This window comes from Balaenoptera musculus, chromosome 2 (assembly GCF_009873245.2).
Source record: "Balaenoptera musculus isolate JJ_BM4_2016_0621 chromosome 2, mBalMus1.pri.v3, whole genome shotgun sequence".
Classification (NCBI taxonomy): Eukaryota; Metazoa; Chordata; class Mammalia; order Artiodactyla; family Balaenopteridae; genus Balaenoptera; species Balaenoptera musculus.
Window position 1 is genome coordinate 3,237,846 of NC_045786.1, and position 26,613 is coordinate 3,264,458.

At 52.4% G+C, this 26,613-nt stretch overlaps 1 long non-coding RNA gene across 1 annotated transcript; it reads left to right on the forward strand.

Annotated features, from left to right (window-relative positions):
- Positions 1 to 21,786: 21,786 nt before the first annotated feature.
- Positions 21,787 to 23,070, forward strand: LOC118890859. The gene is made up of 2 exons (XR_005018840.1): positions 21,787 to 22,248; positions 22,834 to 23,070. It is a non-coding gene; the product is annotated as an uncharacterized LOC118890859 (long non-coding RNA).
- Positions 23,071 to 26,613: the final 3,543 nt, after the last annotated feature.

The window sequence follows — 26,613 nt, forward strand, 5'->3', positions numbered from 1 at the left end:
TCCACTGATGCATAAAGGAGTCTCTCCCCCGCCCCAGGCCCCCCCTCCCCCCAGCCTCCCCCTCCCCCCAGCCTCAGCTTCCTTCTGGTTCCAAAGTCCATCCACAAAGCTGCGAACACAGGGGCCACTGGTGACGGCCAGAGTTCCAACCCTGCTGTTGCAACCCATTAAGAAGGGCTGAATCTCTTCATCAGCACACGATTAAAAAGGGTCTCCTGTCTCAACAACCCCCTAGAAGCATCCCAGCCTCCCACAAGTTGGCTAAGTTTTGTAGACCAGAGCATCTGGTTCCATAACGACACCACCTTCTCATATGTGGGGAGAAGGCCAGCTTGAGTCTCTTGGCTCTGGGCAAAGACGTCTTGCCCTGGAGGAGCAACGATGTCTCCTTTCATATGTTTTAAATCGAGGGCTGAGGGTTGGGCGTCAGCACTCTGCCCGAGATCTGCAACCGGACCCTCCTCACCATCCTGCCAATCAGCAGCTCAGCGTGGTGTTGGAACGGCCGGGATGTCCCCGCCCGACTTAAACTGCTCACGGGTTCCCTTCGAGCCACGTCTGAGGCCCCTGCTGGGCCCCCTGCTGGGCCCCCTGCCGGCCCCTCCTCGCTCTCTGCAGCCAGAGAGGCACACCCCACTGCCCCACCCCTTCCCAGGCTGGCAGAAGCGCCTCACTCCTCAACTGCCTCTCTCCCCCAGCTCGCTTAGCTGCCCCCCCGGGAATTTAACACCCCCAAGCTGGCCCTAGTCACCGTCCACCACCGGACGGCCCACTCCCACTGGCGTCAGGAAGCAGCACCACAAACCAGCGTCCTTCATCTGCGACCTCCTGGCTGACCAGGTCTTCAAAAACAGGTTGGACTCTGCCCTTCCTGCCACCACTTATCTGGCCTCCCAGGGGGCGGGGGACAGCAGAGGTGACTTCCTGAGGTTGAACTAAATCCCTATCAGACCACGAGGAGCAGATGGTCAGTGATGACCTGGCCTGGGGGAACAAGGGACCTTCCTTTCATCTTGAGTTTGTGAACACCCACAGTGGAGAGTCTCAAGACACGGCCTTTCCCCTTGCCGGGTCCTGGGCATTTCATCCTCACACTGGAAAACTGTCCAAGGAAGGTGTCCCGAGCACGCAGACCTCACTGAGCCGAGGTCCGTGGGAGAGTCTGTCTGTGTGAGAAGGCTGGTGAGAGTCCCGGGCATCTGGGCCATCGGACGCATGCGCCAAAGAGTGACTGAGGATTTCAGAATGAAATCATTAGCCGCACTTAGGGTTACAACCAGGGCTTCACGTGTGCTTAGGCGGTTTCAGGCTCGCCAAGGATGACCCGTGACCAAAGACGATCCCAGACCGTCTGCGTTTGGGCTGCGCCTGCCCTGGACCCCATGGTGGGGCATTTATGCAAAGGCCTCCAGACTTCCCAGCCGGGACGGGGCTCAGGAGGACCAGCTGCTGCTACACAAACTCCCGTTCAAGTCAGGAGGCTTCGAGCCAGACTGCTGCGCCCGCAGCCCCGTCCAGGGACGGCCGAGGCTGGACCGAGGTGTGATGAGGCATTTAACACCGGAGGCTGGAGCTGATCCAAGGAGGGAGAGGATGAGGAGGCCCAGGGGTGTGCAACTCCAAGGAGGGCATGGAGTGGAGCCAGCATGACCTTCAAGTCGCCGATGCTGCCCAGACCTTGGTGTCAGTGTCCGTGTCCGTGCTGTCCACGGGGTGGACGACAGTCTTTAGAAGGAAATGAGAAAAGGTACGTGAAGGCAACGTAAAACTAGCAGCATGACAGACATACCAACTACTTCCCGAGGTCCCGCCCAGTCCTAAGCCATGGGCATATGTTTCTGTGAAATCCAGACTAGGAGAGGACAGAGGCTTGATGACCTGGCAGGGGGGCATGGGCAGCACAGTGGAGGAAGGAGCTGGACGGCCACAGGCCATCTTCCTGATGACACAAGCACGTGGCCGTCACAGGGGCCAGTGTCGTCACGTGGAGAAATGCCAGCACATCACGGAATGACATGTGTGGTCCTCGGTATCCGAGACACGGGGACACCTCGGGAAGCTGGGGGCATTTCCTATTGGCCTGTCCACTCCTAACATCTGAACCCATCATCGATCTTTCTAGCACAGCAGACTGCAGCACCTCCAGAAACCTACATGTGCGAGAGGACTGTGGGGGGCCGCTGTGCTCGGAGCCCAACCTGCAGGCGTCCCACGGTCACTGCGAGAGCCAGAGGGCAGACGGGCAAGAACAGAGGCTCCGAGCGGCCATCACAGCGTCCAGCCGTCGGGGGAAGGGCTGGGCTCCGGCCGAGGTGGCACGGCCATCGGTCCCTCCAGCCAGGCCGCTCTTCTAGGGAGCCGGGCAAACACTGCCCTGGGGGGCGCTCGGGCATCTACAACAGCTGGTCCCCCTGAAGACAGCAGCCGGACAGCTGGAGAGGAGAGACTGCTGGAGGGTGAGGCCAGGCCTGCAGGAGCCAGGGGGGTGGGGAGGCAGCCGCTGCCTGCCCGGGGGTCCAGAATATGGTCTTTGTGCCGTATTCTCATCTTGAACAGAAGAGAGGACGCGGGGAGGGGGAAGGGGAAGCTGGGACGAAGTGAGAGAGTGGCATGGACATATATACACTACCAAATGTAAAACAGATAGCTAGTGGGAAGCAGCCGCATAGCACAGGGAGCTCAGCTCAGTGCTCTGTGACCACCTAGAGGGGTGGGATAGGGAGGGTGGGAGGGAGATGCAAGAGGGAGGACATATGTATATGTATAGCTGATTCACTTTGTTATACAGCAGAAACTAACACACCATTGTAAAGCAATTATACTCCAATAAAGATGTAAAAAATAAAGTGCACAGTCATTCTCTTTTGTTCCTCAACATTTATCAGCCCCGGTCTCGGAGGGCTGCCTACTTTCACAGAGTCACTCAAGGACAGTGATTCAAAGTAGAACTCGGGGGCTTCCCTGGTGGTGCAGTTGTTAAGAATCTGCCTTCCAGTGCAGGGGACACAGGTTCGAGCCCTGGTCCGGGAGGATCCCACATGCGGTGGAGCAACTAAGCCCGTGCGCCACAGCTACTGAGCCTGTGCTCTAGAGCCCGAGAGCCACAACTACTGAGCCCGCATGCCACAATTACTGAAGCCCGCGCGCCTAGAGCCCGTGCTCCGCAACAAGAGAAGCCACCGCAATGAGAAGCCCGCGCACCACCACAAAGACCCAACGCAGCCAAAAATAAATAAATAAATAAATAAACTAAAATAAATGCTAAATTATATAATAATAATGATAATTTTTTTTTAAAAAAAAGTGGAACTCGGCTGCCCTGGGTTTATTTCTCCGTTTCTGTCATTTCCCCTCTGGGACAAACCTAGATCAGTGACTGTGGCAGTTTCCTGAGCAGAGATGCTGGGGCCCTGGGGGCTCCCTCATCTGAGCTCTCAGCCTCCCTCACTCAGGTGTTAGATTTATCCACAAAAATCGCCTTCCTGTGCGTCTGTGGACTGATTACGTAAATGCAGCGTCACCCCTGCATGGGCTCCTGGAGACCCTGGCATTAGACTGACTTTAACGACGAAGAAAAGGAACACAATCCATATAGGGGACCAGGAACATCTCAAAAATGTTCTTTCTTCCCAGGGCAGCCGTGCCATGATGACATTTATGCAAAATGAGGCAACGTTTTTTGAGAAGCTTGAGTCTCTGGCTCTGTGTCACAGAAGGAAATTAGCTCAATCTAATTACACGTAACAAGTGGCTGCGTGAATCTCTGCGTGTACAGCCACCCCAAGGGTCCTTTGTCGGCTCCCTGCCTCTACCCATCCCCATGAGACCACCCTTTGGGGGCCGACACACCTCCTTCAGGGCCATCCCAAAGGGAGCCAGCTGTGATCCAGGCTTCCTCTGCTGTTTGCTTATCTTGGTGACTGTTGTGAGCCCTACCAGTGGATTTCAGCCCCTGGAGCAGAACTGGTGCTGCAGAAATAAACAGCCCAGACAGCTTCTCAGGAGGAGGGCTCCCTGCCCACCGCCCCAGAGCACACGGGGCCTCCGTGGGCACAGCTGCTCACCTGGCACAACCTGCAGCCTCCCCGTCCAGGGAGGCCCAGCCTGGGAAGCCAGGGTACAAACACGCCGCTGATGCCCCAGTTCCCCCAAAAGTCTGCTCCAGGGCTGTGGTGCCATGCGGTCCCCTCCTGCTTGGGCTGCAGCTGCCCTTGGATCCCCGAACCCCCAAGACACTGGGTTCCTGGGCCCAGTCATTCCTGGCCTGGCACCTGCCTGTGAGCTCAGCTTCTGCCTGCATTTGCCCAGTCCTACTTCTCAAGCACTTTCTGGGCCAGGCCCTGCACGGTGCTGGGGATTCAGAAATAAGACACGGCCACTGCCCTTCAGGGAGCTCACGATCTCGTTACTTCAAAGGAGAAGATAGGCCCCTGCTCTTGCCCTGCCCCGACCGACAATCCAGGGCTATCCTGCAGAGTCTTGTTCCCCTCCTTTTCCAAACTCAGAAACATCCTTAGATGCGACAGCTTTCGAACTGCTGAGCCAAACATACGAGATGCCTCAGGCCTCTGTCTTCACCCTGAAAAGCACCAAGTCAGCACTTCCCAAAATGTGAGAAAAGCAACAGCTAAATATAAGCTCCTGAGGAACAAATGGTAGGTTGGTGGGAACGAGGTGTCCTATAGTCCTATCCGAAAGCCACTTGCGGATAAAAGGTGAGAGAGCAGTGGCGCTGGCCCCCGTCCTGGCTCTGCGGGCTGGGCTGGGCCAAGCGCTAAGCCCAGGCTGAGAAAAGCTGAGAATCTTCAGGTAGCCAGGTAGAGCTGACAGGCCTGGGCGAGAAAGGCCGTTTCTTGAACTGGCCTTATTCAGACTTAATAACTTTGATTTGTCCGTGGGCAAGGATGACACTTATTTTGCTAGAAGACACAAGATGCACAGACTCCCTAGAGACGGAAGACCCTGCCGTCCTCCCGCCAACCGTGCGGCTCATTTTCTCTCGTTGGCCGCTGACAACGGCCAGTGTCTGTTACAGGTCCGGGACAGTCTGTTACAGGTCCGGGGCACGATCGGTCAGTGTCTGTTACAGGTTCGGGGCACGATCGGTCAGTGTCTGTTACAGGTCCGGGGCACGATCGGTCAGTGTCTGTTACAGGTTCGGGGCACGATCGGTCAGTGTCTGTTACAGGTCCGGGGCACGATCGGTCAGTGTCTGTTACAGGTCCGGGGCACGATCGAGCGCATCCTCAGGTGGGGGTGGGGTGCGAGGGGGGATCCCAGGAATCCAGGAGGCATTGGGTGGTTTTGAGGGGGCGCGGCTGCCCCTCTGACCTAAGGCCACCCGTCCTCACCAACGGGGGTGTTCACACCCCAACAGGAGAATAGGACGCCCGCAAAGTGCCCACGCGGCTACAGAATTAGCCCGCCGTCCCCGGCGCCCCGCCCCGCTCCGCGGAGAGGCAGGAGCCGCCAGCGGGGGGAGGACGCAAGGGTGAGGGTTGCGGGGTGGCCAGTTCCTGAGCTCAGGGTCCCACTTCGTCACTCACTAGCTAGCGGTGTGCAGCTCAGTCCCCCGTCTGTGAAATGGGGCTGAAGGGCGGGACACGGCCCCTCCCCGACTTGGCCGGCGGGGGGTGGGGGACGTTGGCCCTCCCCGCCCCCCAGCCCCTCCCTCCAGGCCCCGCCCCCCAGCGCCGGGGCCTCCCGCCCGCAGGGAAGGCCAGGCTGCGCGGAGAAGCCGACGGAGCCTCGCCCCGCCCCCGCCCCCGCCCCACCGCGGCCCCGCCTCCTCCTCGACCCCGCCCCCCGCCCCCCGTCAGTCACGGGCCTGTGTGGCCGCCCCTCGGCCTTCGACTGGACCGAGCAAAGGACACCCCCGAACAAAGGGCGGAGGTGCTGGCCCAGGGCAGGACTACGAGGGGCAGGAACGCTGGGGGTGCTGGGCCGTGGGCGCGGGTCCCCAGACCCTGCCCCCGTAAACCTGGCCTGGTCCCGCGGCCCCCGAGCCTGGGTCTCCTTGTCTGGCCGGGGGCAAGGGGGCGTTTGGGCGGGTCCCAGGACGGCTGGGCGAAGCCCGACCCTCCCCCGAGCCCCCGGCTCTGTGCGCCCCGGGCTGGGAAGGTCCCCGTGCCTCCGTTGGGCACCCAGGCCGTTCTCCTCACGCCGTGAAGCTTCATTTCAGCCTCCCCAGGGCAGGGGAGGTTTGCCCGTGGGGCGGGAACCGTGACTTCATCTGCTTCTCAGGCAGCGGGAGGGACGATGCCTCGTTGTTTCCTCCCCAAGAGCAGACAGAATGAAGCACGTTCTGGGCACTGGACCAGGAAACGTGTTCCCAGAAATCGTGCTGTCTTCTCTGCCCCCCCTCTTCGCCTTTCTCCTCTTCCTTCCAGCAGCGAGGGGCGTGGTGCAGGGGTCCCAGATCGGCCTGCGAATCATGAGTCTTCAGGAAGTGACCACGTGGAACCGACTGCGGTTTCCATTGTACAGCCCCTTTGATCAAGCATCTTACAGAAAGACATACCTGAGGATATGTGTACAAGGTTGTTTCTTGCAACGTTATTTACAGTGACAATAAAAGGAAATAACCTACATATTCTGTTGGGGAATGGTAGAAGAAATTACAGTGCATTCAACTATGAAATCCATACTTTGAGCTGTTATGCAGTTATCACAAAGAACAGGTTAGAGCCACATACAGTTACCGGTAAACAGATTCGTTATGTACTGGAAACAAGCAAATTGCAGAAAAAATATTTTATCTCTAAAATGTAGTTCTGTTGAAAAAGAAATTAAAAGTGGGTGGGGAGACAGAAAGGTTCGTATATTTTTTATGTCTCTCAAGAAAGACATGAAAGAATACACATCAAACTGTCCAGTTTCCTTGGAGGCCTAGAGCTTTTCTCTATGCATCTTTGTACTGCCTGATGTGTTGTAAGCAAGTATTGTGAAATTTTTAAAAATCAATATAGAAAAGGAGAACAGAAGAACCCATGTCGGAGGCCGAGTGCCGTTCCCTCAGTAATCATTTTTGCTTCTTGCGCAATAATAGATCCGCAGATATTTAGCTGGGTTTGAGGCCACGTTTCTCTGCCTTCCTGCAGCCCGCTGACGGCCGGCCTACAGAGCGTGAGGAAGGCACGTGTGTGGTTTCTGGGACAAGATCCCTTAAAGGTGGGGGTCGTGCATCTCCTTCCCGCATCCTCCATCCTGCTCTGGGGGCGTGGACGAGCCGGCAGAAGCTCACCTTGGACCCTGAGCCTCAAAACCACACCCTCTGGACAGCTGAGCAGGCGGCGTGGAGAGCCCAGTTTACGGGGGCCCGGGAGCCTTCACACTGCCCTGAAGCGCCTTCCTCCAGGCTTTGACGTCAAAGGGAAAGAAACTTTGGTCTTGCTCAAGCTACTATTATTTGGAGTCTTTTACATGCAGCCAAATAAACCCTCCTTCGTGTAAGACACAGAAAAAGTAGACTTCTTCCTGGTCATGAGATTCTGCTGTGATGCCACACCCAGGGCCACACGGGAACAGACCGTGTTCTACAGGAGGGAGAGAAGCCCGAAGCCCAGAGCCGCTCAGAGACTCACGGAGGTGAGTCACTCACACAGCAGGTGACGAGCGCACCAGGCCCGGTTGCAGGAGCTGACCTCCGGACTGGAGCCCGGCCCTGAGCGGTGCTGAACTTGGCTCTGGCCGCAGGACCTGCACGGCAGAGGCCTGGCTGCACGAGAGACAGCTCGGGGTACGAGCAGTCTGTCCGCCTCCCAGGGCCCTCTAGGTTGGACAGAGGGGCTGCCACCTGCTCCCGCCTGCCTTTGCCTTTCTTCTCTGGGCAGACCTAAGCATTTCACCAGCAGCTCAGCACCTGGAGCCCTGAGGTCAAGTTTCTGGAAGGAAAGGCAGTCCTGGGGTGAGTTTTAGCAAAACCTGAGTTTTCGCTCTTTCACATCAAGCCCCTCGGCTGCCGTTCTGGCCGCCGGTGTTAAGGCCTGGCGCCCTCTCCAGTGGAAGGAACTGCCTTGGGTGCTGGAGGGAAAAGTCTTGCTCCCTCCTTGCAGTGGCTTTTTGGGGTGCCCCCCATCGGCTCAGGTTTCTGGAGTGACAGTGAAAGAAGGGAGGAAACAAAGGCCCAGAATCCAGAACCGCCCCTGCTTGTCTGTCTTCATCAAGTAATGCAACCTCGTAATTCTGCCAACATTCCTGGCTTGGGTTTTGCATCACACTTTCAAATTCTCTGGAAAGAATCTGGTTAACCGGTGCCATTTGGTGCCCCAGGATCCCACATCCTACGGGGACTGTGGGCTGTTCTTCGAGGGCCTTCCGAGGGGAGAAGGCAAAACGTTAAACCCCACCACTGCAGGCAGCCCAGCGGAGTCCTAGGGGAAGCACTGTTCCCGTGGCTTCAGTGGCCAGACACGATCGTGCCCTCCTCGTCCGTCACTTGGGTGGCAAAATCAGCTTCAGGTCTGCCATTTGAGCATAGAGTAAAAACTCGATTATCTGTATCCAGCTCATTTGACGTTTGTGACTTTTTAAACAGGGGCTATGCTGTTTACCCTTGCACCATCTCTCTTTCTCAAAACACAAACTGATAATATAAAGAAGATTGTGATAATATTAATCTATTTTTTTAAAATGAAATCTTCAAGCTCTCATATGAATAACAGGAATTAATATGCTAATTACAAAGGGTGCTTCCCTAATCATAAAAGTCTAACAAGAATTCGTTAACCATTGCATCTTCTTTTAATTGCTTGCAAGTGACAAGACAGAACTTATTTTGAAATCTTTTTTTATTTGGTTTTATCACAAATTTGAGACCAGCTTCTCTTCCTCTCATGCCTTCCAGGTTACTGGGATTAAGACTGTATCCCAGTCACATCACCCCTAGAGATTCCATTGGAAACTGGGTCTGAGTGCGTTTGTGGGTGGGAAGGGAGGACCAATCTGGACCTCATAACATCCCATTCTACAGGGAAAGGCCATGCTGGGCTCCATCCATCAACACGGTCTGTCTTTCTATGTGTTCCCACTCTAGAATTTTAGGTAGGTCAGTTCACGTGAGAAAGCCAGTACCAGGCAAACATGGTCCATCGCAACTCACCTGCTGAGGGCTCTGGGTTCCCCGGTAAAGCTGGAAGGAACCATCAGACTCCTTTAAGGACACTCCATTTCTCAGCTACTGCTTATCAGCTGAACCCAGGCTGCATTCATTTTCTGTGCTGCATGACAAATTACCACAAACTTAATGGCTTAAGATAACATGGGTTTATAATCTCAGACTTTACGTGTGCAGGAGTCTGGACTGAGTCCTCACCTGGAGGCTCAGCTGGGGAAGAATCTGCCCCCCGGCTCATTCAGGGTCTTGGCAGACTTCCCTTGCTCGGCTGTACTGAGGGCCCAGCTCCATGCTGGCTGTTGGCTGGGGGCACCCCCGGGTGCTAGAGGCTGCCCACAGTTCTTTGACATGCGAGCTTCTCCAACACGGCTGCATCTTTCATTAAGCTCATAAGGAGAGTCTCTAGCCCCTGTTTGCTAAGAGGGAGTCTTGTGTAATGTAACCTAATCATAGGAGTGATGTTTTGTTACCTTTATCATATTCTGTAGATAGAAGCACAGGTCCTGCTCACCCTCAGAGGGGGATCATACAAGGTCATGGACACCAGGAGGCAGGGGTCCCAGCAGCCACCCTGAAGTCTCTGCACCACACAGCCTTTAGCATTTTCCCCATCCCTTGAATCTGGGCTTGCCCTGTGACCTGCTTTGGCCAGTAGAAGGTGGCAGATGTGACCAACTGTCAGTTGCCAGCCTAGGCCTTGGGAGGCCTTGTCCTCTCTTTCTCTCTGAAACTTTCTAGGCTAGCATGAAAGCAAGCCCAGGTTAGCCTGCTGGAAGGTGAGAGATGCACGGAGCAGATTAGTCATCCTAGCACATGCAAAGGCCCTGAGGCCCAAGGATATTTGACATGTGTGAAGATCAGACAGGAGGCCAGACTGAGGGAACAGTGGTAAGAAATGAGGCTGGAGAAGCAGCTAGGAGCCTGAAAAGCCGTGATGAGGACTTCGAGTTTAATTCTAAATGCATGATAACAACAAATGAACAAATGAGTAAACAAACAAACACAGGAGTGAACGGTCAACCAGGGAGAAGGAAAGTGTGCATGGTACCTGGGCACCACGTAACCTGCTCTCTGTTGCTTTCTTTCCTGGCTCTAGATCCCCAGTGGGCATCAGATTAGCTCTGATATTGATTATTAACTTTATTATTATATATGTTGTATCCCCAGTAACAGATTTATAATTATTTTTAGTGTTTGTCTTTTAAATATTATAGAAAATAAAAAATAGAGTTACAAACCAAAATTGCAATAATGATGAAGTTTATGTTTGCCCATATATTTACCTTTATTGCGGATCTCATATCACTTTGCGCTACTGTCTAAAGCCCTTTCATTTCAACTTGAAGGACTCTCTTCAGAATTTCTTGTAGAGCAGGTCTAGTGGCAATGAACTCCTTCAGCTTTTGTTTATCTGAGAATGTCTTAATTTCTCCCTCATTTTTGAAGAACAGTTTAGCCAGATATATAATCCTTGGTTGACAATTTTTTTTCTTTCAGCATTTTAAACAAATTATACTCTTGCCTTCTGACCTCCATGACTTCTAATGATAAATCAGCTAAAAATCTTACTGAGGATCACTTGTATGTGACAAGTTACTTTTCTCTTGCTGTTTTCAAGATTCTGTCTTTGGCTGTTGACAGTTTGATTATGTGTCTCAGTATGGATCTCTCTGAGTTCTTCCTTCTTAGAGTTTATGGAGCTTCTTGAATTCATGTCTTTTTTCAAATTTGGGACGTTTTCAACCACTATTTCTCCATATAATCATTCTGCCTCCTTCTCTGTCTCTTCTTCTGAAACTCCCATAAGGCATAAGTTGTTCCACTTAATGGCATTCCACAAATCCCTTATGGTTCCGTGCATTTTTATTCATTCTTTTTCCCTGCTTCTCAGACTCAATACTTTTTTTATTTATATACTTTTATAAATTTATTTATTTATCTGTTTTTATTTTTGGCTGTGTTGGGTCTTTGTTGCTGCGTGTGGGCTTTCTCTAGTTGCGGCGAGCGGGGGCTACTCTTCGTTGCGGTGCGTGGGCTTTCTCATTGCTGTGGTTTCTCCTGTTGCGGAGCACGGGCTCTAGGCGCGCGGGCTTCAGTAGTTGTGGCTCGCAGGCTCTAGAGCTCAGGCTCAATAGTTGTGGCACATGGGCTTAGCTGCTCCGCGGCATGTGGGATCTTCCCGGGCCAGGGATTGAACCTGTGTCCCCTTCATTGGCAGGCAGATTCTTAACCACTGCACCACCAGGGAAGCCCTCAGACTCAATACTTTTAATCATTCTATCTTCAAGTTCACTGATTGTTTTTTCTGTTTGTTCCAATTTGTTGCTGAACCCCTCTAGTGAATTTTTTATATAAATTATTGTACTTTTCAGCTCAAAAATTTTTGTTTGGTTCCTTTTTATAATTTCTATCTCTTTGTTAATATTCTCATTTTGTTCACATATGGATTTCCTAATTTCCTTTTGTTCTTTGTCCATGTTTTCCCTAGAGAGTTGGTTTAAAGTCTTTATCTAGTAATTCTGATGCCTGGGTTTCTTCAGGGACAGCTTCTGTCAATTAATTTTGTTCCTTTGAATGGGCCATGTGTTCCTGACTCTTTTTATGCCTTGTGATTTCTTTTGTTGTTGTTGAAAATTGTGCATTTGACTACTATAATGTGGTAACTCTGGAAATCAGATTCTACTTCTTCCCCTTCCTCAGGGTTTGCTGGTTTCCTCTCTCCTTTCTCTTCCTTCCTTCCTTCCTTCCTCCCTCTCTTCCTATGGTTATTGTTGAAGGCTATAGTAGTACATTTATGATACTTTTCCAAAATATTTTTGCAAAGATTATATGCCTTATCACATGTAATCTCTGAAGTTTCTATTTCTTTTGCTTGTGTTCAGCTAGGATCTTGACAGAGATTTCCTGAAATGCCAGGAGCTCAAACAAACAAACAAAAACACCAAAAGAAGACTCCAAAATGAGAGAACAGCCACCTTTCCTAGTCTTTGCAGACTGGCTCTGTTCTAGGGACACTCCTTCACCACTTACCTAGGCTTCCTTTGAGCCTAAGGATCAGCCCAATGTAAATGCTTAAGTTCTTCTCAGGATTTTTCTGAGCATGTATCTTCCCTGAATATGCACATGTGTTTCTAAATTCTCCTGAATACAAGGCTACTTTTAAATGTCCTAATTTCCAAAAGCATCTAACTTCAGCTTCTCCTCCTGACCTTAGATGGTCTACTGTATGTCTCCACCCAGATATCTTTCAGTTTGTAGTTGCCTTGTAGCTTTTACAAGCACTACCCACCTGCATTTCAAGTTGTGTGGAACAAGGACTAGTGGCTTGCATCATTCCTCCAGGTATGCCCTTTCCGGCTTGAGGGAGAAAACTGGAAACAGGTCTGCCACCTTCTCAAGACCAAAATCACCATTGTGCTGGGAGGGGTGAGGTGGGCTGGAGCTAGGGTGAGTAAAAATATCACATAATTTTCCCACCATTTTGAAAATGGATTTTTTTTTGGAGGGCATTTTCTTGGTTGCTGTAAACATTTGACTATCTGACTATTTTCTAGAGCTCCTACAAAGTTGTTTAAGACAGCTTCCATTTCTTTTTGCTGTTGTTTGGGTGTGTGTGTGTGTGTGTTTCTGTGGGGAAATGAGAACTTGGAACTTCCTGGTCTACAATTTACTGATGTCACTCTCTGCTACATGACCCTGGACACAGGTGCTGAGGACCTGAATCAGGCAGAACAGCTGTCCTACAAATGGAAAGAAAAAAGCTAAGCTCACTACTGAATTCGACAAATATTTATTAAGTACTTACTATCTGCAAGGCACAGTTGCAGGTGCTGGCATCTAGAGCAGCAGTTGAAAAGGAGATGAGATACTTTTATTCATTTATTATTTTACATAGCAAACACTTACTGAGCTCCATCCATACACCAAGCACTGATGACACAGCAGTAAATAATGTAAGCATCATCTCTGCTGCCACAGAGCTTGGGATTTAAGTAGACATGAGTTCGTGCTAAACCATTAAAGAGTAGAAATTGCATGTATTACTGTCAAACCACTAGAGAAGAGAAAAATGGAAGGAAACTTGTCTTTAAAAATTCAGGAAAGGGGTGCTAGAGGGAAAGCACTGTAGTGAGGAGATATAGGCCACTGCAGTGCCACATGATGCAGGGTATGATAGTGGAGTACAAGGTGTTCGGGGGCTTCTCAGGGGCAAGTATAACTTGGCAGAGTCTTAAAGATTCACATGAGGTAATCAGGTGAGAGGTAGCAAAGGTGTTCTAGGCAGATGAAAAAATATGTGCAAAGACAGAGGGTAAAGACAGTGTGTGGCATATTTGAATATAACTAAAAGAAGTCCATTTGGGTCAGCTTTTTGAGATTTTAAGTAGTGAGAGCTGAACCAGGAAAGGAGAGTAGAACCAAGGTCATGCAGGATATTTTAAGCCACATAAAGCAGTTTAAAATTATCATAAGAGTGATGGGAGCCACTGAAGGGTTAATAAAGGAAGTGACATGAAGAGATGGGGATTTTAGAAAGCTGAACTTGGCTGTCTTGCAGATAATAAACCAGAGGCCAGTTAGGGGCTGTTGCAGGAATATACACAATAGATGGTGGCGATGTCGACTTGGGTCGTGACGGTGAGAATAGAAAAAAGTGACTGGGGTGATTAGAAAATTAAAGACATATCTTGGAGATTGACTGGACTGAGAATTGAAGAAAAGGAAGAAGACAAAAATAAGTCCCAGGTTTCTGGCTTGAGCAACTGATGGATTGGGTGTTATTTACTGAAATCGTCTTAGGAGTTGTTGATGTCCTGCCCGGATCACTTTACGGGCCAGCGAACCTAACTGCGAACTACCAGAAAATTGTCCTCAGCCAAACGGGAGCCGGGAGCCACCTCACCCACGGAGTCACACCCCCCACCCCACTGCAGAAATCTGCAGCTAATGACCAACTGACATGAGGGTACAAAAGCCTGGCTCCTTTGCTTCAAGGTGGGATTGGTTCTGTGGTCCAGGCCATGCTCCAGGGCTACCCAAGAGATCAAGCTGTATCTGGGTCCCATGTGAGACCCCCTCCATGCCTTGGTCCGTTCCCGGCTCACCCTACTTCCCTTACGCTCCCTTTCTCCTAAGAGTGCTCCCTCAGTAAATCCCAGTAACCCAAATCCCTGTCTCAGACTCTGCTTGAAGGATGCTTACCCTAAGACTGTTGGTACCAAGAATACTCTCCAGAGGAAATTCTGAAGATGCGATTCCGGAGTTGATCCCTTGCCACCTAGCTGGCAGTGAGGACCCTCATCTCTGGTGGTCGAGTGGGAGTGCGGAAAGACCTTGGCCTGATGTAGCAGTGTAATTGCTGACACCTTCACCAGGGGGTGAGCTGAAAGGGAATACAGGTTGAAAGAGATGGGCTTTATTGCAGTATCTCTGGCACACGGGAGGTACAGGGCAAAGAGTAATTAAAGGACGGTGGGGTTGGTGGCCATTGCTGACCATCATTTGAGGCACTGAAAAGAGAAAATGACAGGCTTGGGGGAAATCAATGACTAATCCAAAGCAAACTGTGAGAGACAGAGGCTTCCTTGGCACTGTTAAACAAACAAACAAAAACCATCTCCTGGAGCCAGAAGGTAGACCAAGCTGAGAACCAAACTCAAGACTTCCAGAAAAGCGACTCTCTTCCATCCACGTCAGGGCCTGATACAGACTGGGCGGGACTGAGGGACTGAAATGGGGGAGTGGGTATTTCTGGGTGGCTGCATTTGAGAACCCTGAAGCTCTCAGATTCCCCTGAACCTCCTGAGTTTGCAGAAGCGGCCCCTCCACCTCGTTAAAGGAGAGCAGCCTTTCCTTGCACGTTCTGCACAGGCCTCCAACGAGGCAAAAGCCGCCACAGTGACGACTGCTCTCTGAGGATCTCCCCTCTCCCCTTCCTGCTGGCCACCAGACCAATGACTAGGGTCAGGTTCAGGATAACCCACGTGAAGGCTCCTTCGCTGGGCCTGAGAAGGGGGGAGAATTCTATGCCAGAGGAGCCGCAGGAGTGGGTGAACGTGGATGGGCAGGAGCTGCAAGTGTGTGCCGGGGGTGCATCTGAAGAATGCCGGGTCACGGAGGGAAGACTCCGAGTCAGGGCACGTTTATTAATACGGAACCATTCTCCTGGAACAAGGATTTCACATCATGGGCAAGGGCCTAGGGGCGGGATGAGAGAGGGAAGTCCTGATGGCTCTTACAAGCTTGGAAAAAGCAATGCCAGGATCATTGTGCTCAACCATGGAAGGAGGGATCAAAAGGCTGGAGACATGGATGCACTAGGACTAGCCTAGCGTGAGACCAGACACACCAGCTGACTTTCCCTCAGAAGGGCCTGGAGGACAAACATCTGCCCAGGTGCTGAGGACAGCACTGGGAGAGCTGAACCACCATCATTAAGATGCTTCAGTCAGTGGCGACCCCTCTGTAGTCTGGGGCTGATGATAAGAGACGCCGTTTAGTCTGGGCTTTTCGGTGGTAATGAGGATGGTACTGGACCCTAGAATATCAAAGGCCAGGGGCAGCACTTAACCGTGAGAAACAGGATAGGCACAATTATTGTAACGGGCAGCAAAGGCAGAATGGCAACCAAGGACCCGGACCTGTGGTGAGCTGTGGGCATGACTATTAGAACATGGTGCTCCCAGAGGCAAGAAGGATGGGCAAGCAGCAAAGTCACTGCCTGGTACACACGGGTGAGCAAAAGAGGCCGAGAATAATAAGCACCAGGATGTCAGGAGCCCCGGTGGAAAGCCACAGTCCTTTTCCCAGTTTCCAGATCTGAGCCAGTCTTCAGACCCACATCCATCAACTAAAGGAAAGGTTGGGTCACTCGTGACACCTCACTCTTTCCTCCAAAGGGACTTACGACCATTTACGCAGATACCCATACAGTGGGGAAAGGAGACTGCCCAGATCTTCTGAGGACTGTTGGATACAGGGTTTGAAATGATGGGGACCCAAAGTACCATTATGGCCCCTGTTAGATTAGTGTCATATGATGATCTAGTAATAAAGGGCTCCTGATCCATGTACGCCTCACTGTGGTCCACAAACCCACCTGTGGTCATTTTCCTGCTTCCCAAATGTACAATGGGAATGGATATTAGAAGTTGACAGGGCTTCCCTGGTGGTGCAGTGGTTGAGAATCTGCCTGCCAATGCAGGGGACACGGGTTCGAGCCCTGGTCTGGGAAGATCCCACATGCCGCGGAGCAACTAGGCCCGTGAGCCACAACTACTGAGCCTGCGCGTCTGGAGCCTGTGCTCCGCAACAAGAGAGGCCACGACAGTGAGAGGCCCACGCACCGCGATGAAGAGTGGCCCCCGCTCACCGCAACTGAAGAAAGCCCTCGCACAGAAACGAAGACCCAACACAGCCAAAATAAAGAAAGAAAGAAAGAAAGAAGTTGACAGAAACCTCACTGGTTCCTTGATCTATAGAGTAAACCCTAGGATAGTAAGAAAACTCAAGTACTAATAAGAGATATATCTATTTATATCTATCTATCTACCTATCTATCTATCTATTATATATCTATATCTAAAAGATTTATTATAAGGAATTGGCTTACCAATTTTGGGGGCTGAGAAGTCCCAAGACCTGCAGTCAACAAGCCAGAGTCGGGGGACTTCCCTGGTGGTCCAATGGTTAAGACTTTGCCTTCCAATGCGGGGGGGCAGGTTTGATCCCTGGTCAGGGAGCTAAGATCCCACATGCCTCGTGGCCAAAAAACCAAAACATAAAACAGTAGCAATACTGTCACAAATTCAATAAAGACTTTAAAAAATGGTCCACATCAAAAAAAAATCTTTAAACAACAACAACAAAAACAAGCTGGAGTCCCAAGAGAGCTGATGGCACAGTTCTGGCCTGAGTCTGAAGTTCTGACACCCAGAAGAGCCAATGGTGTAAGTTCCAACCCAACAGACTCAAGATGAGCCACTGTTTCAGTTCAAGTCTAAAAGCAGAAAAAGACCGATGTCCCCGCTCCGCGGTCAGCAGGAGGTGTTCCCCGGTCACTCACAGAGGGGTAGCCCTTTTGTTCTCTTCAGGTCTCCCTTGGATCAGATGAGGCCCACCCATATTAGGAAGGGCCACCTGCTTTGCTCAGTGTATTCAAATGCTGATCTCATCCAGAAACACCCTCACAGACACACCTGGAATCATGTTTGACCCAATATCTGGGCACCCTGTCAAGCTGACACATAAAATTAACCATCACAGTCACCCAGCTGGTAAGTGGTGGATTCAGGATCAGAACTCCACGTTCAGAGCGATATGAAGATCTCAAGCTACAGGGAAATATCTGAGCTAGAGAGAGAGGTTGGGGAGTTGTCGACATGGTGGTGGTCACTGAAGCCACATGAGGAAATGAGCCAACCAAGGAGAACATGGGGTTTGTAAAGAGAAGATGGCCTGGACCCAAACCCTGGGGATTTGCAGCATCCAGGTGATGGGCTGAGCTGAGGGCACTAGGGCAGGAGGGCCGGAGAGGTAGAAGGAAATCCAGGAGAGAAGCTAAGGGGAGGCGTGTTGGGAGGAAGGGGGGCTGTGATGGGGTTAAACAGGACTCGGGTACGGCGAGGGCCACAGAGTGTCCTGGGGACAGAGGGAAGTTGGCGGAGGCCATTCCAGGGAGGCGGACACTAGCTTGCAGTGACTGAGGAACCCAAGAGCGTAAGGCAGGCTTGCGGGTATGTACAGGGGGAAGCAGGAGAAGGCTAAGAGCTGGAGACAGGCACTGGCAAAGGTTTATCAGTTTGTCTTTAAGATGGAGAGGCCTCAGCATTTTGAGTTAGTGGGATGTGAGACCAGCCAGGCTATCAGTCACGCCGGGGAGGGAAACTCCGAGAAATGGGATAAGCCCAGGCTTGGAGTCGAGTCCTGCTCTCCTATTCACTCCTCGGGCAGATGATTTTGCGTCTCCAGGCCTCATTTCTGTAATGGCCGACATCAAAATCCTGTTGAGATGAAGTCACAAATGCATGTGAAGTCACTGGACCAATAATCATCGCGATTTCCAAATATGAAAGGCCAAAGAGATGGCTGAATGAAAGATACTCCCAAGCTTTTTGATCCCAAGAGTCTGGGAAATAGCGGCGTGGACGGCTGAATCAGGGAAAACCCAGCAGGAAGAGCTCTGGAGAAAAAAGAATGACAAGGTTGGTTTATGCAGGCTACCACTCGGGTCATGACAGGACGTCAAAAGTGGAAACACCTACAGATAGCAGAGTTGGGGACCAGATGTGGGAGAGAATTCAGGGCTGGAGAGAGAGTGTTGGCTCCCCCAGGTGAGAGGCGAGAGGCGAGTCAACAGGGGCTGTGTAATGCCTGACAAAGTCGCAGAGAACACCCACAGCTGCCCTGCATTTAGCCACGACTTTGTGTCAGGCCCTTTACCTACAATACCTTCAACCCTCGGTATTAATCTGTACTTTACAGTTGTGAAAATGGAGGCTCAGAGAGATCACCCAACTAATAGATGACACAGCCCAGAATCAGACAGTCACTCTGGCTCCCAAACCTGCATCCTTTCCACTATCTCACGCCGCTCCAGAGGCTGGAGTCTCAGGGGAGAACTATGTTTAGGAGACGAAGGACAACAGCCCACCGGACAGAAGGACGGGGAGTGGGTGTGCTGTTATTACCGAGGCCAAGGAAGGATCGTTTCAAGATGGTGGAGGCAGGAAACAGCGCCAGACACTGCAAAGGGAGGAGAGAGAGTGAGAAGAGGAAACCTACTCGACGTGGTGAGCGGAGGGTTCCTAGGGACTGTGGACCGTAGGAGGGGGCTAGTCGGTAAAAACAAAGGTGCTGCATAGGAAGGTGCTGGACCCCATCCTTCCCAGGTCCCCACAACGGTGCTGGTGGGGAGGGGAAAGAAGCGAGCCGCCAAGGCAAGCAAGCTGGGGGGGGCGGAGAGGAGGAGGGGGGGAGGGGAGGAAGGGGGAGGGGAGGGGAGGGGGAGGGGAGAGGGAGGGAGGGGGAGGGGAGGAGGGGAGGGGAGGGTGGGGAGGGGGAGGGGCGGGGGGAAGGAGAGGGGGAGGGGAGAGGAGGAGGAGGAGAAGAAGAAGAGGATTGAGCAGGTGAAGAGGATGAGGACTCATCTCCACTGGCTGTGGGTGAGATGAGGCACTTGAATGCGGAACTCGAGGCCACGGTCTACACCTTCCCTTCCTCCGGTGTGTCTGCCCTCCTTCCTCTCTGGCTCCTCCTTCTCTGTGTCCCTTAGGGGGTCTGCTTTCTTCTGCCTGTCCCTACAGGCTACACCTACAGAGGGCCGTTCCACCGTGGGCACTGCAGGAGGCTAATCAGGGAAGTCAAAGCCAAGGCCCTTGTCCTCACGCAGCTCACAACTCCACTGGGGACACTAGCTCTCGAATGTGACAACCAGAGACCACACACCAAAGGGAGTACGTGTCTGGCCCAAGATTCCTCCCACCGCCCCGAATGCTGTCAACTTCTGGACAGTCGGGACCTGAACTCCCGACGAGCTGGGCCAGCATCTGTGCGCGTCTGCATGCGGTGGCGGCAGCAGAAGCCGCGAGGGACGCTGACCGCCCAGACTGCGTGTGCAGCTGGAGAAGAAAAGGGGTACAGGACAGAACGCTAGGTAGCATCAGCCTGTAGGGGGCAGGCAGGAGAAAGCGGACCCCCTGATGGACACGAGGAGGAGGAGCCAGGGAGGAAGGAGGGCAGACACACCGGAGGAAGGGAAGGTGTGGACCGTGGCCACGAGCTCCTCATTCAAGTGCCTCATCGCACCCACAGCCCGTGGAGATGCGTCTTCATTCTCTTCACCTGCTCAATCCTCTTCTTAACAACGGTCTCACCCCGCTTGCCTTGGCGGCTCACTTATTTCCCCTCTCCTCCAGCAACAGAGCCAGCCTGATTTCCTCTTTCCTGCCTCATTTTCTAAAATCCACAGGCCAGGGAGTTCCCCGGCGGTCCAGTGGTTAAGACTCCACCTTCCAATGCAGGGGGCAGGGGTTCGATCCCTGACTGGGGAACTAAGATACCGTGTACCGCATGGTGTGGCCAAAAATTATTTTTAAAAATTCAAAAATTAAAAAAAAAATTAAATCCACACGCCAGGGAGTGTCATCCATGTGGGCAAAGCAAGGCTCTGGACTCCTCCCTCCCTCCCCCCACCCCTCCACTTCCGCCTTCCTGCTGCCTCTCACCTGCCGTAGGTCAGGAGAGGACTAGCAGAATTCCGGTGCTGGACCGGCCTCAGGATGGGTGCCCCGCCAGAAAAGGCTTCAGCTGCCACCGTGCCTGAAATGCCAACATCATCACCAATTCCTTCGGTGAAGAGTTCTTGGTGCCTGTCTTCAAATGTAAACATGCTTGGAAAGGTAACTAACAGCCTTTGTCTCTAACACTGTGGAGAAAATCATGAGAAGACCTCTTTGATGTGTCTTAGAGAATCAAATACCTCGGAAGCCTGGGGCAGGGGCGGGGGTTGGCACCAAGAGAAGGTTTAGAGAGCAGAGAGGGAAGGTGGAGGGGCTGATGAAATCTTAACCCATTTTGCAATTCTGTCCTGGATTAACCTCGTCCCTTGGTTTGGGTTCGGGGCAATCATTCATTTGTAACTGAGGCTGTAGGTGCTCCAGCCATATCCCCTGGGCCTTCCTCAGCACTTACTCGCAGACGTTTTCCAAATAACAGTGGAGAAAGTCAAACGATCTGGAGAGTTGATGCCCTGCAGAAACGAATGGGGGTCAAGTCTGGGGTGTTCTGCGTCGTCGCCCAGAGGGTCCCCGGCGGCACTGGACCCCACGGCCCCCAGCAGTTAACACGTTCATTACTGACCCTTTGATTGCTGACCCTCAGAGCGCTTCCTGGATGGCCCCTGGAAGGAACTATTCACACCCAAACTCTGTTTCAGGTCTTGCTTTGGGGGGGAATACAGACTGTATAAGGAATTTTTCCCTGTTATTCCTAAGACCTATTGGGGCGGGGCGGGGCGGGGCGGGGAGCGGGGGGCGGGAATAAAGTCCACCGGCTCTCAAAAAAAAACCACCCACGACCCATAATTTAGAAATATGCATCAAAATTTTAAATGCCCATATGTTTTGACCCAGTAATCCTACTTCTAGAAGTTTACCTTAAGGAAATTAACAGACTGGGTGCAAAAATGTATGCAGAAGGACGTTTATCATCATGCAGAAGAGTAAAAATGGGGAAGCGATTTAATTTCCAGCAATAGCAATTTGGCTAATAAGTTATAGTAACCCTATGTTGCCATTAGAAATAACAGTGCAGATTTTTCTATAGCTTTCTATGTCTTTGGTAAGTTAAGTGAAAACGCAGGCGACAAAACATCATGGAATCTACTTTTGTCACTAGTACATCCCTAGGTGACCGTGTGGGCGTTATCTGGAGGATGACAGCAGAATGTTAACAGTGGTTGGTCATCTTTGGGTGGAAAGATGGGGATTGTGGCTCATGTTCATTTCCTTCTTTACACCTTTCTGAACTAAAAAAATGAATTATGCTTTTTTAATGATTGATACAACTTTTAAAACTGAAAAAAAAAAATTGTCAAGAGAAGCCAATGGCCTCAGCCACGTAGAACTGAATTCCACAGCCAACCCCGCCTGCCCTCCCAACAGGAGCTACTGGTCTCATCGGCTAGGGGACCGGGGCAGACCCCCAGAGGAGAGGCGTCCTCCTCAGCCGGCCGACGCTGGGCGCGGCCGCTCTAAGCCAGTCAGCCGACCCGGAGCCCGCGGGGCGGGGGGGGGGGCCCTGCAGCGCGCGTCACGTGTCCGGCGTGTGTAGCCCCAGTTGACTCCGAGGAAACGCGCGCAGCCCAGCATCCAGGCTCGGTCGCGCCCCGCCTCCCTGCAGACACCGCCCTGCCCCCGCCCGCCTGGAGCCCCAGCTGGCACTCAGCGGGTCCCTTTCCAATTTGCGGCACATTCAGGAGTTCGGTATTCCCACGGGAAGAGCTCGTTGCCATGGCGATGCGAGCCTCCCAACCCCGGACCGCCCGGGAGGCCGAGTCCTCCCCCAGCACGGCCCGCCCCCGTCCGCTGGAGAGGGTCGCGGCGTGGGGGAGGGCGCGTCAATGACGGACCCAGGTGAGAGGGAAGGGGAGGACGGCCTGCTCGCGAGCCCCGTGGCCGCTCTGCCCTTCCCAGCCCCCTCGGGTCCAGGGGCAGATGCCACCTCTGGTTCTGGAGCGTCTGGGTGGGGATGTCGGACGCTCGGATTTCCTCTCAACGTCTTCCAAGAACGCCGGGGCATCTGTAAAAGTTTCTGGAACGCAGCACTCAGGAATGAAGCTTTAACCTCCGGCCCCCGCAGTCCGGACTGAAAAGTCGGGAGGGGCGAGGAGAGGGAGGAGGGGGAGGCGACCGGCCGGTCCCGCGCAGGCGGGGGGCAGGCAGGCGGGGCCTCCTGCGCGCGGTGCTGCGCGGCCCTGAAGGGGCCGGGGTCACGGGCGAGGCCTGGCTGGGTGACGGCGCCGCCACGCCCGGCGACGACGCGGGGAGGGAGGGGGCGGTCACGTGCGCCGGCTCACCGGGGCTCCGCCCCCGCCCAGGCCCCGCCCACCTCCCAACCTCCCCTGGGCTCCCGGATGCCTCCCTCCCCGGGCAGCCGGGGGCTCTGGACTCGCAGGCCTCAGCGCCGGGAGGAGCCGTGTCTCCTGTTACTCACCGCAGGTGGCTGCCCAGGGGAAAGCTGCAAGCGCATCACCGACTGGCCTGGAAAGCCTTTCATCTCTGCTCCAGCAGCAGCAGCTCTTTGATGAATTGTGTCTCGTGGCTTTGGGGCCTCCAGCCACACCGTGCTGTAAATCCCTGGGTGCCTGCTGGCTCCTATCTGGGGCTCCCCCTTCCCTCCTCCTGCTGCCTCAAGACTCAGGGACTTGAAGTCGCAATAAACCTTGATTTTTCCAAGAGTGTTTTTTCCCCCCTCCAGCCTCTCCGTGCACCCACCCACTCCTACACCTGACGTTTTCCTTCAACTGCACCCTGCCCCCCTTCAGGTCCACAGACACACAGGCCTCGTGCCTTCCCCTCCATCACCAGTCCAGTGAGAAGTCAGCTCACCCAAGAGGCAAGAGCACAGACGCCCCCGGCCAGCTGTCCACTCAGCCCAGGAGAGAGAGGCCACACCCAGCAGCAGGCCCCTGTGCAAAGAGCGCTTTTGCCAACCGCAGGCATCGTATTTCCCGAGTGAGCCACATGTAGAAAGGATTAGCTGTTTCACCCAATAAGCCCACATCTGTAGTTACATTCTAACAGGGATAAAACTACCCTGGTTATTAATCCTCCTGCTTTAGGATATAAGCTGATCACCAGCTGGGGTCAGGAAAAAAACCCTGCCCCACTCAAGCCAGCCTCCCCCCCCCATCCTCACCTGCCCCATCTCCTGTGGTGCAGTGTTGCACTTTTGTCTGCAAACCAAGTTCAAGGCCACCAACGGAGGCACCTCTGAGACAGGACAGCTCCAGTCTGTTCTGGAGAGGACATCCATTCAGTCACATGAGTACGTGTGAAGAATCTACTTCGGGCAAGACGTCAGTCCCCACTGTGGCAGAAACAAAGATGATTCCTGCACGGCCCTTGTCATTTCTATGCCAAGAAACGCTGAAGTGGGTGGCCACAAACTGTACGTGGTTTCTGGGACTTCTTGCCCTGAGGCGCCCGGGGTGTATCAGGTGGCCTCGGGGAAACCAGCTGGGGTTTGGGTGGTATTTCCAAGCCTGCTGCCAGCAAGGAAGGGAGCTGTTTCCTCTGGCCTCCGCTGATGGGGCCTCTCCCTCCCGTGAGCAGCCAGAGAGGCCGGGGCAGCTGTGTTTCCTTCTCTGATTCATTCTCTTCAGACCTCATAACTGCAGGCATTGGACACTTCCAGAAGTCTCCATTTCCCTGGGTGGGACCCACAGGAGTGATGCAGGTTGAGAGCCAGGACTTACTCTTTCCAGATCACCAGGCCTGGAAGCCACAGTGAAGTGACATCCCCGGGAGGCCATAATCCCCAGTCACTCAGACCTGGCCGAGGGTGGGCTGACCACGTGATCCAGCATCCAAATCGGGACCTGTCTGTAATGAGAAGAGGTGCCGTGGATAATTACATGGGACTTTCCTGAGCAAACCAGGATGCGTTCACCTAACCTGAGGGGTCATCTCCGCTGGGAAGGGCCATGACCAGGACACCACTGAGACTCGACAGTGTCAGCCCCTCCCTGATGATGTCCCTGTGTCCCCTTCTGTGGACAGGTCTCCACCTGCCCCAGCCCTCCCCCTCTCCTCTGCTCCTCTGCCCCCTGTACCTGAAGCACCTGCATTTCCACTCTCCAGCGTTGGATCAGCCCAACCATCTGTTTTTATTGGTACTGGGTCCAGGATGCTGGGAGATTAAATAGAGATTGTGATCAATAATGTTCGTCAAGTGAATAAATCTGGGTTGACCCCATTGCACAGTTAGGCTTTCTACCCTTGACTGCTTCTCCACGTTGCTCTGTTGTCCTGCTGGCTTTCTCGTTTCTCACGGTAGTGTTCCAAACCTTCTCTAGCCCGAATCCCCATCCACCCCCGATTCTTGCCAGATGCCCCAACTTCCCTGAGAACAAAAAACAAAAACAAAACAAACTTGAGATGCGAACCTGTCAGACTTTCTAAGCTCCCCTCCACCTCTGAACTACACGGATCGACGGACGCCCCTCTTCAGGGAAGACTGCCCCTCCTTCCTCCCATCCGCGTGGTCCCCACAGGGGCACGTGCTCACGTACGGCCACCTCTGCACAGCCTCGCACAACCTACTGACCCTGGTTGGACTCCTACAGACTCAGGATGGACCAGTGAGAAACTTTCCCTAGAATTCTGGGTTTGGGGCCAAGAGGGTCAGTCTAGTGCCTCTCCTGTGGCTGCAGCCTCAGCCTTGTTTCCCACCAAGACTGAAGAAGCCTGAAGAACCTTCAGGGGCCAAGAGAAGAATGAGGAGGATTCGGAGGGGGCCTGAGAGCCAAATAGGGAGAGTCTGGAACATTCCGGAAGCTCCTGAGGCCCAGCCATGCTTCTGTTGTTGTTTTGTTTTTGTTTTTTAACTTAACTGATTTAAGTTGGTTTCTCTTAAACAGACTCACAGACTAAGAAAACAAACTTATGGTTACCAAAGGGGAAAGCTGGGGGGGGGGAAGGATAAATTAGGAGGTTGGGATTAACATATACGCACGACTATATATAAAATAGATAATCAACAAGGACCTACTGTATAGCACAGGGAACTCTACTCAATATTCTGTAATAACCTATAATGGAAAAGACTGAAAAAGAATAGGTGTATGTATGTATAACTGAATCACTTTGCTGTACACCTGAAACTAACAACATTGTACATCAACTCCAATATAAGATTTTTTTAAATAAAAATAAAGAATAAATTGGTTTCTCTCACTTACAATCAAAGGCCTCTTATGTAACGCAAGCTGTTTCTCTCACTTATTATCAAAGGCCTCGTATATAACGCAAGCTGCTTTTCCCTCCTGTCTCTGACTTATTTCCTCCTCAATTCAGTCCCCACGCTGGCCATGCTTGTTTTATCAGTCACATCACTTCTCTTGAAACTTCAGTCGTGTTAGTTACAAATACGCTCATCTCCCTAACCCAAAACTAAATAAATAAGCAAAGGATCCAGAAGCTTCTGTCCCCTTCCCCTCTACTCTGGCCAATTCCATTTTCTCACCTCCTGCTTCGCACCCAATCTACTGCGTGCTCTGGCTCCCTCCCTCCTTCCCCCTTTCCGGATGAGCCCTGCAAACCTCGTCCACCTGCTAGCCTCGTGCTGCTTGTCTGCAGACCTGGCGTCAGCAGCCACCTTGTCTTGAAACTCACACTTCTCTTGAGGCTTTTCCTCCTGGTTCTTCTTGCTCTTAACACAGAGAAGCTTGACCTGCAGAAGTGGTACCAGGATCTAAAGCTCTAGACTTTTCCAACCTTCCTCTCATCCCGTAAACATGCAACTGCCCTGTGCCCGCTCTTCCGTTGCCCTGCAAAGTGAGGCTGACTCATCTCAGGAAACAGCTGGAGTTGAGGTGGTGATGGGCGAGTCATTTCGCTCTTGTGATAACACTCTCAAACGTGGATTACAGTGGAAGGGGATGGGGGGCAGGAATGGGGTGGAAGGGGGGCTAAAGATGTATTACTGAGATTCTAAACATTTTTATGACATTTAAGGTTTTATTTTCACTTTCATGTTAATCTGTGCTTGATGGTGTGTTTCAATTTACCATCCCACTGGCACCAAGTAATCACCAACCTTTAGTGCAGTATTTCATAGGTGAAATGTATGTTCAGTGTTTCAGAAAATTTCTGCTTCTAAAGTGACTCCCTTTCTCCCTCAGATTGGAAAGGACTGACTCAAGGGATAAGCATCTTTGAAATGTGAAAGCTGTCTCTGTTCCTAGTGGCACCAGATGGAAAAGAAGACCTCAGTCC